Raw genomic sequence first — 19,048 nt, forward strand, 5'->3', positions numbered from 1 at the left:
CCGGCGCCAACACACCTCGGGCCTTGGGTGAACCAGTGGCGGAAGGCGCGGGCTGGACCCTCTCCACCTCCGGTGTTCGAGATTACAACCAGGGACCGCTTCGCCCTTCTCCGTCAGACCAGACCCAACGCTGTGATCGTCGGGGACTCCATTGTGTGGAACGTCCGTGTAGCCTCATCTAAAGGTAAGGTGCGCACACACTGTTTTTCTGGTGCTTGTGTCCTTGATGTCGCTGCGCAGGTATCCGGGATCCTGAAGAGGGACGAGCGCATTGGAGCGGTTGTGCTGCACGCGGGGACGAACGACACCAGGCTGCGGCAGATGGAGGTTCTGAAGAGGGACTTCTCCAGCCTGATCGAGACGGTACGAGGCAGATCACCCACCGCGAAGATCATCGTCTCTGGACCTCTTCCCACATACAGCAGAAAAGTTCAGTAGACTTCTAGCATTAAATGATTGGTTAGTCTCTTGGTGTAATGAGCAGAATCTGGTGTTTGTCAATAACTGGAATCTGTTCTGGGAGCGTCCTAGGTTGTTTCGTCCTGATTGTCTGCACCCCAGCAGCCTTGGAGCGGAACTGCTTTCAGACAACATTTCCAAGGCGCTACACTCCAAGTGACTGTCTACCGTAAGTACATCTTCCAATAATAACAACATTCAGTATAATCAATGTTCAACAAAAAATCCGGCAAAGGTAATACATACTATAGAGACTGTGTCTGTTCCCCGAGCTATACAAATATATAGAAAATCTCGGAAAGTCTATCTTCGTAACCTAATTAACATAAAATTAAATCATATTGAATGCACAGCCAGCACTTTTGATCTGAGGCTAGGACTATTAAACATTAGATTGCTTGTGTCTAAGGCTCTTATTGTTAACGACATCATTACTGATCAGGAATGTAATTTAATGTGTTTAACGGAAACTTGGATTAAACCAAACGAGTACATAGCATTAAATGAAGCCAGTCCTCCTGGATACAGTTATGTACATCAGCCTCGTTCAACTGGTAGAGGAGGAGGTGTTGGATTCATCCATAGTAAAAATCTAGTCGTCACACAAAAACCTAAGCATAAATTTAATTTTTTTGAAATTCTTTATACCAGTATAAGTTATGTAGCCACAAAAAATAAGTCAATTCCTCTAATTATTATTTACAGACCCCTAGGGCCATATACTGAATTTCTTAGTGAATTTGCAGACTTTGTCTCAAACCTGGTTGTGTCTGTAGATAAAGCATTAATCGTCGGAGACTTTAATATTCATTTTGATAACCTGGAAGACCCTCTAAGATTAGTGGTTGTGTCCATCTTAGATGCAGTAGGGATTAATCAGAACGTAATCGGGCCTACTCATAATGGTGGTCACACTCTTGACCTCATACTAACATACGGACTAAGTATAGAAAATATTATCATTTTTCCGCAGTCTGAAATTGTCTCAGACCATTATCTTATCTCGTTCATAATACGTATCAATCATAATATTTCCACCTCGCCTCGCTACCACATAAAACGTACCTACACATCAGCTACTGCACCGAGCTTCATAAATAACCTCGCAGAAACATCAGTTAGATTTGGATCACTGTCAGATCACACAGAACTCGATCAGGCGACTGAAAGCTCGGAGTCAACACTCCGCTACACGCTAGATAGAGTGGCTCCACTCAAAAGGAAAATAATTAGAGAAAAAAATTAGCACCCTGGTATAACAATCAAACGCGAACCTTAAAACAGACAACTCGACAATTAGAACGTAAATGGCGTCAAACCAAACTGGTGATATTTCAAACAGCATGGAAGGAGAGCCTCCTGAAATATAGGAAATCTCTTGGCGATGCTAGAAAAATCTATTTCTCCACCTTAATAGGAGACAACAAAAACAATTCTAGATTCCTTTTCAACACAGTAGCAAAATTAACTAGGAATAAAACCACTACAGAGAGAAACACTCAATCATTACATAGCAGTGAAGATTTCATAAAATTTTTTATTGATAAGGCTGAAAATATTAGACGTGAAATACAGGCCATTAAATTAAAACTGGACAGTACTGTAACAAACCCATTACATGACAATGTAGCAATATCAGATCAATGTTTAGAGTGTTTTGCTCCGCTTAGAGAGACCGAACTAGCTACATTAATCTCTTCAGCCAATTCATCAACTTGCATACTAGATCCCGTACCTACATGTTTGTTTAAACAGATTTGTCCAGGAGTAATTGAACCACTTCTAAATATAATCAATTCTTCCCTTAGCACTGGCTATGTACCTAAATCACTTAAATTAGCAGTTATTAAACCCTTGATTAAAAACCTGATCTTGACCCGTCTCAATTGTCCAACTATAGACCAATATCAAATCTCCCCTTCATCTCTAAGATTTGAGAAAAGGTTGTAGCAAAGCAGTTATGCTCGTACTTAGATAGGAATAACATTCATGAAATGTATCAGTCAGGATTTAGACCTCATCATAGCACAGAGACAGCGTTAGTTAAAGTAGTAAATGACCTTCTACTGACCTCTGATCAGGGTTGTGTCTCGCTGCTTGTGTTATTCGAACTTAGTGCAGCTTTCGATACTATAGATCACACTATTCTACTTGATAGATTAGAAAATGTTGTTGGTATTATGGGAACAGTCCTCTCCTGGCTCAGGTCTTATCTCACAGATCGTTATCAGTTCGTAGATGTAAATGGTGATTTCTCCATGCGTACTGAGGTTACTTTTGGAGTTCCACAGGGTTCTGTTTTAGGCCCACTGCTCTTTACTTTATATATGCTACTCCTAGGTCAAATTATTCGTAAATATGGGATTAGCTTCCACTGTTATACTGATGATACACAGTTGTATGTTTCAGCGAAGCCAGAGGACAGACAGAAGCTTAGTAAAGTTGAGGATTATGTAAAGGACATTAAACATTGGATGTTAATTAACTTCCTTCTACTTAATTCTGATAAAACAGAAATACTTTTATTAGGCCCACGTGTAGCTAGAAGTAATCTTTCTGATCACATGGTTACTCTGGATGGTCTTTCTGTTTCATCATGTACAGCAGTTAAAGACCTTGGAGTAATTATTGACTCCAGCCTATCATTTGATGCTCATGTAGATAATATTACTAGGATAGCCTTCTTTCATCTCAGAAATATTTCTAAAATAAAAAACATATTGTCACTACATGATGCGGAAATACTAGCATTCGTCACCTCTAGATTAGATTACTGTAATGCCTTACTGTCTGGATGTTCCAGTAGGAATATAAATAAGCTCCAGTTAGTCCAGAATGCAGCTGCTAGAGTCCTAACGAGAACTAGAAGATACGACCATATCACACCAATATTATCAATACTGCATTGGCTCCCAGTAAAATCTCGCATTAACTATAAAATACTTTTATTAACCTATAAAGCACTAAATGGTCTCGCGCCACAGTATCTAAGCGACCTTTTGGTTTTCTATGATCCGCCACGCCTACTTAGGTCAAAAGATGCAGGCTATTTGACGGTACCTCGAATAGTGAAGGCTACAGCAGGGGGGAGAGCTTTCTCTTATAGATCCCCACAGTTATGGAACAGTCTTCCTATTAGTGTTCGGGACTCAGACACAGTCTCAGTGTTTATGTCTAGAGCCTCCGTATGGACGCGTACCTTGCACTGAGGAGTACGCCCTCCTAAACAGTTAGGGCAGCTACGAGAAAACAACAGGTTCCCAGTCCATCACTGAATGCAGAAAAACATGACCAGAGCCATCTTTCCCTACAGCTCTTGCCTGGCGTCCCACTGAAGATAAGCAGCGTTGAGCCTGGCCAGTACTGGGAGACCTCCTGGGGAAAACTAAGCTTGCTGATGGAAGTGGTAATAGTGAGACCAGCAGGGGGGGCTCACCCTGTGGTCTGTGTGGGGTCTAATGCCCCAATATAGTGACGGGGACACTACTGTATAAACAGCACTGTCTTTTGGATGAGACATTAAACTGAGGTCCTGACTCTCTGTGGTCATTAAAAATATAAAACATAAATAAATAAAAAATAAATTAAAAAAAGAGTATGGGTATAACCGCAGTGTCCTGCCCAAATTCCCTCATTGGCCTTCTCAATCACCCCCTAATAATCCCCATCTCTGAATTGGCTACATCACTCTCTCCTCTCCACTAATAGCTTGTTTGTGGTGGGAGTTCTGGAGCACTATGACTGCTGTCCCATCATCCAGGTGGAGGATACGCACTAGTGGTCTCCTCCCAGTGTAAAGCACTTTGAGTGTCTAGAAAAGTGCTATAGAAATATAACTGTAACCAAGTAACTTGAAGATGCCCCACCTGCCAGAGAAAATCACCATGAAACCTGCCCTGGATCTCCACAGGTCAACTCAGTGACAAGACCAAGACCAAAAACGGTCAGCCACTGTGAAGAACACCGCTGCTGAGCTATTCAAATTATATGGAGAAAAGTATTAGAACAGCAAGGGCAATTATTTTGGTTTGCTATATACTGGAAACATTTGGGCTTGAGATCAAACGATGAATAGGAGTTGATTAACAAATTTAGATGTAAATATTAGGAAATTAAATTCTGGGCAAACAACTTAAAATATGGCACCTTGTGTTTAAACCTACCCATTTTTCAAATGATCAAAAATATTGGAACATGTTTGGAATGTCCTAAAAATCACCGACATATCGCAAAGCCAAATGTCTTCAGTGTATAGTAAAAACAAATCCTGGGCTTGCTGTTCCAAACCTTTCAGAGGGAACTGTATTGAAAGACCAGCGCACATTCTGACACCATGTTTCCATCGAACCCAGGACAAGAATATCAGCGTTCTCTCAAACCTGATGGCCTCTCGTCAGTAGGGCCATGATCTTGAATCTTTTTGTGGTCATGCTAGTATGTTTAGTCCAAATACAGGTGTGTGTTTCCAAAATAATACAACCCCCACCCCCCTCCACACACACACGCACACACAGTGAACAAACTAGCTTATTAGCAGCAGCTTCTGAAATTCAGCAAGGCAGGCTGAAATACAGTGTGTGTGTGTGTGTGTGTGTACGCGCACTTCTCACCTTCATGTGTGTGGTCAGCAGGACCCAGCTGCTCTGTTGCATGCAGAGATTCATAGAGATTCATCACTGTGTGAGAGACTCGGAGTTGGGGTGTATGCTGGAGACTGAGTCACAGTGTGTGTGAAAGTACTCAGTGCTGCTGGGAAACGAATGCAAATCAGAAGTGACCATCTACATATGCTGCTCCTCAACATCTGTCTCTAGAGAGATGAGAAACTCTCATGAATCCATTTACGCACACACCTCACCTCTACTCTGAGGGATTTGAGGATGTCACACGTACATCGGGCAGGTCCTGTGATCCATCAGCCATGGCTCAACACATGCCTTATGGAAGAAGTGACCACACAGACAAACAGACAGACAGACACACACACACACACACACACACACAGGGTAAGACTGATAATGTGCTATGGACACAATTCTGTCTTGCAGGGTTTCAGAATGTAAAGTTTCGAGTCCAGAGCTCTGAGGTGTACACTGGCACTGCAGAGAATCCTGCACCCTCCTCACTCTCATCTCATGCAGTGCATTCTGGGAATTACAGTCTTACTGATATTCCACAAACTCCACATTTCAAGTCCACCAACACTGTAACAGAGGTCATTTCCTACTGCCTAACTCATCTTCTCTACCTCTAACCCCTTAACTCCAAAAGCCTAACCCCTAGCCCATTAGTACCAAGTGCTTGTGATCAGGGTGTGGTTCAGGAGGTATGGAGAGTTCAGTTCCTCGTTCTAAAGATATTGAGACCACAGTGTCAGAACCTGAAACTCCTCCACCTGGATTTTCTGCTGTCTGTGTTGTAAACAACATTAATCTGAATTTGACTAAACCAGAAGAAATAAATGTCACAGCGTCTCATCAGATTGTTTCCGAATAAGCAATCAGACCTCCCCACCAAACAATCAGCTTTAGGGTTACAGTACACTTTAGTATTTTTACTTTTAACTATATGTTTTCTTACTCTTCCTCAAATAGAGATGTTCTATGCGTAGTAAAAGGTCGGTTGTACCGGAGCTGAAGTTTCTCTTTTCTTTTTCTTGCTGAGTAAGAAAAGTCCAGAAAGCAGGAGGGCAGTTCTCAATAGAGGAATTGTTTTTGAAAGTTTTTGCTAGAATGCTTGCAATTTCTTTTTTGAAGTCAAGAGTGTGCCGTGCTGTTGTATTTGTATGTGTTGTATTTACAGTGACCAGCGTGTGCAGAAAGCGCAGGACCTGGTCCAGGCCGAGTCACAGCTGCACAGCCTCATGATGGACAGCGTTAATCAGAACTCAGGACCCAGTTGGCTCCCGCTGTCATGGCAACAGGGCCCAGACCAACACACGACGATGGAGGATGCCAAAACCACGCCACCCTGCCATAACCTCAGCCCACCTGCTGTGGTGGATCTCACCCAATCAGGATCAGATGAGCTGGAGATGATGAGCATGGATGGAAGGATGGAGGTGAAGGATGAGTATGTGATGGATTTATCTACACAGGTAACAGGACAGTGATTTTGGACAAGTGTTTAAGAGCATAAATGATGAGGAGCGTTTAATCATAGAGGAGAAATCCGATCATAGACACTCACTCAAATCAGACCTTGCACATTTCTCCTTTTCAAGCAATCAGATTCATCTGTAGTTCTGTTTGGAATTGAGTCAAACTTACCAAAAGCATTATCAGAGGGGGACTTTGATTCAAAAGCCTGCATCGAGTTTGATGCTGATGCATCTAAACCTCTGCCATTGGAGCTATAGATGAATCTGACCCCACACCCAACAATGATAGTGGTAGGCAGAAGTCAGTATATTTCACTGCAACAGACGAGTCCTTGCTCTGCCCCACCAAGAAAAAAAAACTGCAAGTCATCTATAATGGTGAGGAAGAGGGGCATGAAGAAGAAGAGGTGGAGAAACCTGTTTTGGCTAGCAGTCCATTAGCTCGCAGCTTCACCTCAGATCTTCCACACCCAAATCCATGCTGAATAATGGCACCAACCGCAGATGCAGCATAAACACATCAATCGCATCACGATGCTCATGAGTAGAGTCACAGCTGCAGGATATGGAGGAGGAAGAGGAGGAACCAGAGACGAAAGAGGAAAAATTAGAGGAGTGGGAGGAGCCAGAGGACGAGCCAGAGCCTAGTGAACACATGGTTGAGTGCGAGGAGGAAGAGGAAGGTGATGGTAAAGAGCTTCACTGATGTTCAACTGGCCTCTAGTGAAGTTGTGCATCAGTGTGCATCCACTGAAGTGCAGAGTCCAAATGATGTCAAACATCAAGAGGAATCGTTTGATTCACTGGTGCATTCTGGGAAACAGTGTTTGTCTGAAGGGAGGAAACAGGAAGCACTGGACTTTTTTCTGAAGGCCATTGACATTAACACTGGAGACAGTGAGATACAACTGCTCATCAGCTTACTGTACAGACACCCGAGTCACTGACACACACACACACACACCTGCTCATCATCCAACCATACAGACACAGTCACTGACACACACACAGTGTGTGGGTGGGTCTTCCAGCTAAAGTGGTTTAGAATTAGGCCTAGATTTGAGGAATGCTGTATGGTGCGTGCTCTATGCCATATGAGGAGTTTTGTACATCAAAGCAAGCACTTATCATGTTTGGGGACACAAGCTCCGCCTGCTTGCCCTTTATGTATGTTATACAACATGGCTAAATTTTTTTTTGACTTTTTCTTCAATTAAAGCACTGAGATGAACAGCCACATCTGTTTCAGATTCATATTTACACTTACTCTTGCACTATTAACACTAAATCCCATTACCTGTATTTATGAATATTAACATTTGCTATTTTCATTACTTATGCTACTCCAATTAATAATCTTGCTGTTCATATTGTTATTTAATAATATAACTGTCAATCCAGCATCTAAAATTCTCACACCCCAACCAGACATCCCAAATAGCAAGTACGTTTGGGCCACACGTGGGTATTATCTGTCACACATGGCCTAGATACGGCACCGCTGAACAGATATGGGCCAAATTGTGACCATATTTGTCCTCGTCCTGCAAAGTATCCTCATTAGAGAACAGCAGGTCATGACGGGACCTGCAGTGTCTCCAGTTTTAGAAATGCAGTAAAAATGGGAGACAGGAGTTAAGTGGTGCAGACGCAGACACACACACACACACACACACACACACACACACACACACACACACACACACACACACACATACTGACTGGTATGTAAATACCTGTTATATTTCTCCTCCCTGTCTGCATCATTGATATTCAAAGACCTGCAAATAAACCAGACACAAACACACATTAGCTCAATGACACACACCTCTCAGCTCAGGGGTGCATTAACACAGCAGCCAGAACTCTGACCCCCACCTCAGTATACTTTAATAATGTCCAGTGAATATATTCTGATGTATATATGGTGTGTGTGTGTGTGTGTGTGTGTGTGTGTGTGTGTGTAAATAGCACGTGTATATGACTAAGAGTTGTGTTATAATCTGACGCTCTTCTTTTTCACTCACCGGTTAAACCAGGGATCTCAAACTCAATTTACCTGGGAGCCGCTGGAGGTAGAGTATGATGCGGCCCAGCCTCACACAAGAATTCCACAAAAAAAGGATTTCAAGTATTCCAAAAACAGTACAACTGATCCAATCTTCTTAATCTTTAGTAATAACTATTCAGAACATGCAGAACATGAACGGTTCTTCAGAACATAGGTTTCTCTTACTTCCTCCTACTCCTTGCTGCCAGAGACTTGGCAGCGCTTCCTCTTACACAGCTGAGGCACATTTGGCTTGAGGGAGGAAGCAACTGAGACCCTCAGTATGGCTCGAAGATGCTCATCTGTAAGTCTGGACTTGAACTAAGATTTATTAAAGTTCATAGTGGAGAAGAGCTTTTCGCACAGATAGGTGCTCCCAAAAAGGCACATGATTCGCTTGAACATCTTGGAACGCTCAGGGAACGTGGGGGGCAATTCTCTCATAAATTGTCCAAGCTTGTCTGTTTTTCCACTCACCTCCCTGAACTTGGCTTTGAGTTCAGAACTGCACTGCAGGTCAATTAGCTCCAACTGAACCACAGGGGGGGGCATCTTCCACATCGAAGGAGAAGGGGTCAGCAAAAAATTGAAACGTGGCTCTGTCTGTCTTGAAGGCTGCAAGCCTGTGATCAAATTCTTCCTGTAGCTTTAGAATGGTATTAGCATACTTCTCACCACTGAATGGTGTGCCTGAATCCATGAGCGCCTTGCATGCTGGGAAATGGCAGAGGTTTGTCTGAGAAAGCTGGGCTTTCCATAACACAAGTTTTGTGGAGAATGACAAGCTGGCCCTGGCCTTGTAACTTCTTGCTCAGTACATTCAGCTCCTGTGTGATGTCAACAAGAAAAGCTAAGTCCATTAGCCATTTGGGATCACTTAGTACAGGAACAGCCATCCCATCCTTATCCATGAAGGCTTTCACTTCTGCTCTCAACTCAAAAAACCTCTTCAAGACGTCCCCCCTGCTAAGCCAACGTACCTCGGTGAAGTAGAGCACATCCTCATATGCTGACTCTATTTCCTCCAAAAAGGTGCGGAACTGCCGGTGCTTTAAGCCCCTGGATCTGATATGGTTGATGCATTTCACAACGTCAGACATCACATTGTCAAACTTAAGGCATTTGCTGCAAAGGGCCTGCTGATGGATAATGCAGTGCAAAGCAATGGCCTCTTCTACACCCTCCTCTTCCAGTTTTCTTTGAACAAGTGCCACCAGTCCATTTCTCCTCCCTGTCATTGATGGCGCTCCGTCGGTTGTTATTCCAGCAAAACTCTTCCATAGTAAGCCAGCATCCACAATGGCATCACACAGCTGGTGGAATATGTCCTGACCGGTGGTCTGGCCATGCATTGGAATTATTGTGAGCAAATCCTCCATCACTTCAAAATTGTCATCAACACCACGGACATATAATGCGAGCTGCGCAGTGTCAGTGACGTCTGTGCTCTCATCAAGAGCGACTGAGTATGAATGGAAATGTCTAGCTTTCTCACGCAGTTGATCGTAAATGTTATCCGACAGGTCAGAAATTAGCTCTGCCACTATGTTGGCTGAAAGGTTGATGTTGCTAAACTGACCTTTCTTTTCCAGACAGACTATACTTGCAGCCTGTAACATGCACTGTTTGATGAACTCGCCGTCTTTGAATGGCTTTCCTGCCTTAGCAATCATCTCACTCACCACGTAGCTAGCTTCGACTGCTGCATCACTCTCTTTGCTTGCTTTCTTGAAAAAATCTTGTTGCCTCAGTAGACATGTTTTAAGTTTGGTGACCCGGTCCTCTCGCTCATCTCCCTGGTATTTTAGATACTCCTCAGCATGTCTTGTTGAGTAAGGACGTCTGATGTTATACTCCTTGTGCACCGCAACTTTATCTGTGCATATTAGACACGTCGTAATGCCCCTGTGTGCTACAAAAAAATATTCCGTTTCCCACGTCTCCTGAAATTGTCCGGGCCGCGAGTCTGAGACCCAAGAGTTAAACTGTCTGTTATCTGCTCGGCCTCCATCATCTTGCGTTTTATGGTCCAGTCTGAAACTCTCAGGAGGAGGAGAGTCCTCCACAGTCTCTGTCTCACCAGCATCTAAAAGACAAACACCACAATATGACTGCATGTGCACGCATACACACACAAATAAGAAGCACACGCACTATATATGATGAGACTCACTTGTTGGCTTGGCTCTCTTATGAGCAGAGTGCACGGCTCTGATCTGCTTGTATACGTTGTATTCAGCCAATGAGCCAGACCTGGCTGCTCACTATTGCTGTAACTACAAACATGCATGCATTTTACTATTTAACCAGAGAAAATGTCAACCTCAATGGGACAGCTGGCAAATTTACTGTAATAAACTGAGTCAGTGTGACTAAATATCATGCAACAGCAGTGGATTAGCCATCTTACATAAGCAGAAATTCTATACTCTGATCTCAACATGGCAAGACATGCAATTCAGCTAAAGATGATATCAATTCCCTTGTTATAAATTATATAAATAAATAAGAGGAATAATGGAATGGGGTATGCACTGTTACAGTGTCATTCTGTACCCTTCCATGGCATTTCATAGGCAAGTTTGCATTGGTTACAGAGCCACTACAACTAATTCGCCAATGCAATGGTTAAAATATTAAGCGGTCCGGATTCAGAGCAACTCCACTTAGAATAATCACAAGCACAAGTTTGTATGCGAGTACCTGCAGGTGGTCTCAGTGAGGGGCAGGAGAGGAATGACGGTGTTACTGCGACACTTACAGAGTGGACACAAGTACTCCCCATTCTCTACATCGTAACTGGTTTGCTCATGCAGCCACTGCGCATCCTGACTCTGGAGTGTCTCAAAGTATCTGTAAGAGAAAATAACTCGAAGATTAAGAGACCATTATTTGACAACCTGTCAAATTTTCATGAGCTTTATATGTACCATGCAATCACAGAAATGACCGAACTGGTCAGATCTATTAAGCAGTGACAAGCAAACTGATCCACTGAGCTGTTAAGCTTGACATGGATGTAGGATTGACGTGGGAACACCATATACTGCTTGTAAAGCTCTCCGAGGTAACATTCTTCAGGAGTGTAAACTGTTGGACAGCACTCCCCTCCATTGAAGAACGGGAACATATGAAAAGTATTTTTGATTGGGAAGCGCACAGCACACGGCAGAATCTGACGTCCTAAACAACCGAGCATTGCTGATTACCAAGCGTAAGAAGTTCCATCACCTGATTTCTTTAGCTTTTGATACTCACTGCACTTACTCCTAAGGTCAGATCAGGTTAACGTTCTTTGCTTCCCCATGAGGCGCAATAAGTTTACAGACTACGCAAGTAACACTGGCTTGATCTAAGACAGTGAAAAATAGTCAAGTGCACATAGCAAGCCTTGTTTCATGCTTTGTGTCGATGATCAGCTCACTGTATTGGGTCAAAAAATAAATAAATATCTGCAGATCACATATTTAAGCCAAACACATCCAATTTGGATCTACATCTTATCGATCACCACACATCCATGAAGACTTTCCTGTACATCACAGATTAGGTTTTTGACTTTTCAGTCACAAAACATCCAGAGTGATTGATTAGTATTAGCTAATTTATTGTGATTGCCCATATAGAGATCATATTATTTTCTAGACAAACTATTTACTGTTAGCTGCTGATTCTATTGCCTATATCCACAAACATTTGAAATCAGCAAAACTTTTTATTTGGGATTAAGTAGAAGGCTGTCTAGAAGTAACATTTTGCCCAACTCCTCATCTCTGCCAGACACCAGAGCACTGTCACATGAACTGGGGCTGTACCAAGCAGAGACGGATGGTTACAAGTACACTATAATCTTAATTTTATGTTAAGGTACCTCTGAATTTGTTAAAATAATCAGTGTTGAATAAATGGGTTCATCTTTTTTTAATCACCAGGAAATTGCTAAAAATGGCCTAGGATCCTCTCTACTCATTTACCCCAACAGAAAATGCTATAAATGAATATGCAAGATAAAGAGTTAAAGGATGGGAATTTACTTATGTTATGTGAAGACCACCATTATATGCAAGAACTTTTAGGACAAAGAACAGACAACTGCTCAGCAAAGTCAAGGAAGTGTTGATGCATACATTTACTGACATAAATGTACTGACTGGATATTGAGAATACAATACAAGTTGACTTATTAAGAACACTGCGTCACTACGAGCATGCTTAGGTACCTATGCTCTGCTGATGTAGAGGCTGAGGCGTCCAGATCCTCTGAATCCTGCGTGAGCAGATCTATGTACTTATTGATAAAATGACTCTGGCTCTCTAATGTTTGAGCCATGGTCTTTTTCCAGCACAGTTCAGTTTCCTTTTTCTCTCTGCTTTGTCTTTGTCCCACACAGTCTGAAACACACACACACACACACACACACACACACACACACACACACACACACACACACACACACACACACACACACACACACACACACACACACACACACACACACACACACACACACGTAGATTTAAGCTCTTCAACACTTTAAAGGGTAATGGTTAATATGTGCGTGGAATAGAAAGTTGTTCAAAGTCTGACCTCCTTGTGACAGTGCCCTGTTCCTTCACAGGGAGGTGCAGCAGCTGTGCACTCACGCATCGTCCATATAGTAGGATTCAGTCATTATCTACATCATTTAATTCACTTGAGTGACACCTGTTTATAATAGTTTCACATAAAATCACAAATATTATGGCTTTAAAATGCAACTCATACAAAAAAAAAATATTTTTTAAATAAAAGATATATTTTTTAAATGTATAAAATAAAACTTGTGTCCTATGTGGTGGTGTAGTGGTTAGCACAGGGACGGATTTAGTGATTTTGTGACCCTAGACAAAATATAGGGATGGGGCCCTCATTTCAGTGTTTTAACATCAATATTTAAAATTTCAGCTTGTTATTTAGCATTAACAGCAATAATCAGGCGTGTGCGGGGCCTAAAAGTGGCCCTGGACTTTCTGGCCCTGAGCGGACCACCACACCCGGTCCACAACACGCCACTCATGAAGTAAGCATCCTGATGGCATTTTTAGAAAAAACATAATTAATTAGCCAAAAGTAAAAATAAAACGTTCTTAACTATTAGTTTATGCAGCTTTTTGGGGCCCTTGCGTTGTAGGCTGATTGGCATCTCTAAAAAATTGCCGTGTGTGCAATTGTGCCCTGCGATGGGTTGGCACCCTGTTCTGGGTGTCCCCCCACCTTGTGCCCTGAGTCCCTTGAGAGTCTTGACTCTGTGTAGGAAAAATGGATGGATGGATGGATGGATGGATGGATGGATGGATGTGTCCTGCTCTAAAAAACAAAAAAGAACCTGTTTGACAATGAAAATAATAGACTACAGTTTTGTGAAATACTGGAATATTTGTCAATAACTTGTCAACAAGCTAAAGTGTTGTGTGAGGTGTATTAAAGAATACAGAACACTTGTGAATTTTAGACTTTACTGAAAATCACTTACAAACAAACAAACAAAAAACCTCAATGTAAACTTAACAACCAAGATTTTTGTATGTTACTGTTATTAACCAATAGAGGGAGGCATTGTCTGTCAGTGATTGTGTATTGTCTTTCAGTTATGTTGGACTCATTAAATTTTTCTTCAGGTTGTAAGATTAGATTCCATCCATCCATTTTCTGTGCCACTTATCCTACACAGGGTCACAAGGAGACTGCAGACTATCCCAGGGAACTTGGGGCATAGGACACCCTGGATGAGGGGCAACCCAGTGCAGGGCACAATCATACATACACAACGGAATATTTGGGAATGCCAATCAGCCTACACTACAACATGGGAGTAAACCCTCAAAGCATGGGGAGGACATACAAGCGGAGGTGATATTCAAACCCACAACCCTCAAGGTGCATGGCAAACATGCTCAAGTGGGAGCTGAACATCAGGCCTCTGATTTAAAAAATCAGAGGGTGTACTACCTGTGGCAGCTGAAGTTCAACCTACCAAAGACAATTATGGTGCACTTCTACACCTCCATCATGAGTATGGTGAGTCCATACTCACCTCCTGTTGAGGTCATCTAGTACACTGCTGCCACTGCCAAGGACAAGGACAGACTGCAGCATGTCATTTGCTCTGCTGAGAAGGTGATTGGCTGCAATCTGCCACCCCTTCATTACCTGTACAGGACCCTGAAGTGGGCAGTCACGATTATGGCTGACCCCTCTCACGCTGGACACAAACTTTTCCAGGCACTCCCCTCTGGGAGGAGGCTGCGGTCCATCAAGTCCAAAAACCTCACGCCACAAAAACAGTTTCTTCCCATCGATAAGTGGCCTCATTAACAACACTGAGGTCTCTTATCCGCCTCCATGGACATTTACACATCACATTAATGAACAACCCCACATTGTTGTTTCATATGCGTTACATTAACACACACACATGTCAGACTGCTGTGTACAACACATACTGTACTAATGTACAGTTAATGTCTTTATTTTTATTTTCCTAAACCTTCCAAAACATAACTTCCTAACTCTTTCTTATTAATATTATATTTTTTCTTGTATGTACTGTTATTGTTAAGCACAAGTACACCAAGACAAATTCCTTGTACATGTAAACCCACTGTACTTGACAATAAATCTGATTCTGATTCCCAACAAACATCACTTTGAAAGACCGTGCAAAACTATTTCATGCAATTACAAATTTCACCAATTCAAGTAGTTTTCCACAAAAAAAGTAAAACAATAAACTTTGTAAGTTGCATCACACATTATGAAAAAAGCCAGAGATCACGCATTTATGGCTGCAAAAATCAGAAAAAAACTGGAAATCCTGTAAGGACTGATATTGAATCTTGCTACTTTTGCATTTCGTGGAATTTCAGAGTAATGAGGTCTAAAGCTGACATCCAAAATGTGTTGTTTTAAAACATGTTCTGTAATGTGTTCTCCACAGTAAACACCTTACTCAACACAACATTCTTTCCCACGAGTACAGGCAGGCACATATCCCTCATGGAGCTTCCGGGAAGTGTGATGATCATTCCCCAGGATACCATGACTGGTGCAGTTAAAGGCAGCAGAGTGCAGCAGCACCATGTCATTGAAAGCTGGAAAAGCCTTTACCTCAACAAACAGTTCGTCACTCAGTGTGAGAAAGAGGTGGCTGCATCGACAAAATGCACCGAGGCTGGGGTGCTAGTCAGGCATGGAGTTATGGAAACATGCTAACTTTATACCTTAACAGCAGCACACCCCTCACTCACGTACTCCAGTTTTAATCGAAGGTTCACATTTCAAATTCCTGTTGGAATCTTTCTGACCATGTTCATGTACAGTTTGTATAAGATTTAGTTCCACTTATTCCTACTGATTATTGTGAAATGTTTAACAGAGGTACAGTATATTTTGAGATGTTTATATAACCTTTGAAAAGAAATTGTTGGTTTTAACTTTGCTTTCTATTTCTGTTGTAGATTTTTAGCCTATTTATTAAATGATCTGGCAGACAGAAAATGGGAGTGAGAAACTTTTGGTAGGTTTAGTATTGAGCCATAAGTTTTTAAAAAATAATGTTGCAGTGGCACGAAGCTCAGTAGAATTTTCTGCCATAAGTTTAATTTCCCCAAAGTTCTATGGTTTTGCTGTAGCAGTGACATTGATTTGGGACATCCATCCATCCAGCCATCCATTTTCTGTAACGCGTATCCTACACAGGGTCGTGGGGGAGCGTGGAGCCTATCCCAGGGGACTTGGGGCACAAGACAGGGGACAGCCCTGGATAGGGTGCCAACCTGTTGCAGGGCACAATTGCACACACACTCACACACATTCACACACTACGGATCATTTGGAAATGCCAATCATCCTACAACACATCTTTGAATTGGGGAGGAAACCAGATCACCTGAAGGAAACCCCCGAAGCATGGGGAGAGCATGCAAACTCCATGCATATGATAGTTGTTGTTATTGTTGTTATTATTATTATTATTATTATTATTATTATTATTAGGATCCCGTTGTGTGCTGGAGAGGCTTTTCCAGCCTGTCTCTCTACCACACCTTAAAGCATCTTAACATCACAGGACAACAAATGAAAAGAACTATCAGGAACACCACAGAGGCTGCTGAGAGAGCTTCAAGAAGGCTCTGGAGGGTGATCAGCAATTTGGACACAGTCCAGGTCCAGGGAGTCTTAGGATTAAAGACCCGAAACACCCAGTGGCTCCAGGTTCCATCAATAATGTGTCCAAAAGCACATTGCAAGATGTATGAAAAAAAACATGAAAATATTAATAATAAAAATTCATTCATTAATTCCATAAAAATCAGAAAAGTTGGCTGGACTAGAAAAAACATGCACAATGACCATCCAAGCTGTTTTTTTATTTTATTTTTATTTTATTAATTACATTATTTTTGCAGACCCAGCAGATACAGTCAGGTTCATAAATATTTGGAAATTGGCAAAGTTATTGTTTTTAAAAATATATATTTTTACCACAGTATATTGGATTGGAAATAAAATAATATCCATATTCATTCTTTCATTCCAACTCCAATATACTGTGTTCGACAGCTAAAATAATAACTTTGTCAAGTAACGAAGAGGAAACATTAGCATTGTCTGTACACCAAAAAAAAAAGAGCACCTCTATGTTATGTTAGTATCAGGGTACTGGTATTGCACCTCCCCATCGTCCACATCCTCTGTATTAAAGGTCATTTTAGATAGCAACTATAGAAAATATAGTAGTTTAAAAAAACAACACCCTACTACACACTCGTCTCCTCATGCTGCAAGTGCACACTGGTTTTGGCCTAGTAGGGCGAGTAAGGGAAATTGAACACAGGTTATTGGGGAAAAATAAAATGTAAAGCAAGGCAATGCTCCTAAGCATACCTCCAAAGTTGTAACAAAATGGCTTAAAGACAACAAAGTAAATCTACTCGAGTGGCCATCATCCATCAACACCCTGACCTGACTCCCAAAGAAAATTTGTGGACTGAAGTGAAAAAGCACGTCTGAGCAATGAGGCCCTCAAAACAGTTCTGTCCGGAGGAATGAGCACAAATTACAGCAAATCATGAGAAGCTTGTGGAAGGCTACCCCAAGTTCAATCAATGCACAGGCAATACCACTAAACACTAACAAAGTGTATGTAATTACTGTAAACATTAAGCATAAGGGTTAATAATCTGTCATGTACATATGTTTATAGTTGTATCATTTTCAGACATGGTTTGGTAATTCTAGACAACATGGTTCAGGTTAATTGGGAAAGACTGGAAATACAGTAAGTGAAGAAAGGAAAAGTGAAGGGATTTACAGGAAGAGATGCATGAAACACCTCACACCTATGGTTAAATGATGGGTTGGTGGTTAAATGATGGACTGATGGATTTTATCTGTATTAAATGGTGTTTTTATGAAATATCATAATAAGCAGGGAAGTGAGGTAGACTGGGAAATATAGAAGTTGCCTACTACTTATTTGTGGAGGTGGGGTTTGGTTGAACACCAGTTTGTGAATGGAGGGCAGAGCCGGGGAAAGGTGAGTGGTAAGGATGTACACCTGTGCAGGATTTTGTAACAGATGTTCTATGTTTCAATGAGCAGGATAAAAGGGGGAGAGAGAACAGACACAGGAGACCCATGTGTCTAGATATGTGCATAGTGAAATAAAATTCCTGAAAAGGGACAGAAATAGTGAAGGAAAATAAAGAAGTGATTTTGAGCCTGCTTCCCATCTCCTAATTTTCAGTCCACCCGTATGCAGAGATTTTTACTTAGTGTACTGTGTTCATGTAACCATAGAGATTAAAGCTGTTTATTTTTAAATCCACATTCATACCCAATCTTTTATAGAATTCACTGTAAACAGATTATGTTAAAACACACACACACACACACACACACACACACACACACACACACACACACACACACACACACACACACACAGAGAGAGAGAGAGAGAGAGTTAGAAAACATCATTAAAAGGTAAGTGGCATTTATAATTTATTTCTTGCCATACCTGCATACCATAGAATAAAAAAAGTAAAAAATGAGAAAACAAAACCAGCATGAAATCTTAAAATGTATGTACACTAAATAAAACTCTCTGCATATTCAGTATTAGACCTATTAAGTAATGTTCTATATTTCTCAGTCCACCTTATTCCACTGCTTCTTACAATGCTTCATAAAAACACACACTGTAATGCACAGAAAATCCATCAATGCATCATTTAACCATGCAGCCATTATATCCTTTTACTTTTCCTCTCTCCACTTATTGTATTTTATGACTGACAATTAACCTGAGCCATGCTGTCTAGAATGATCAAACCCTCTGGTAATTTCCAAACCAAACTAATGTTCTGCCTCTTTTGTTACAGTAGCACACCTTATA

General features: G+C 41.6%; 1 long non-coding RNA gene across 1 annotated transcript; it reads left to right on the forward strand.

The window, feature by feature from the left end:
* The first annotated feature begins 262 nt into the window (after window positions 1-262).
* On the forward strand, window positions 263-7,994 carry LOC128634171 (uncharacterized). Its single transcript, XR_008397428.1, has 3 exons — window positions 263-628; window positions 3,773-3,865; window positions 6,262-7,994. It is a non-coding gene; the product is annotated as an uncharacterized LOC128634171 (long non-coding RNA).
* The last annotated feature ends 11,054 nt before the right edge of the window (window positions 7,995-19,048 follow it).

The sequence above is a fragment of the Ictalurus punctatus genome, chromosome 12 (assembly GCF_001660625.3).
Source record: "Ictalurus punctatus breed USDA103 chromosome 12, Coco_2.0, whole genome shotgun sequence".
NCBI lineage: Eukaryota > Metazoa > Chordata > Actinopteri > Siluriformes > Ictaluridae > Ictalurus > Ictalurus punctatus.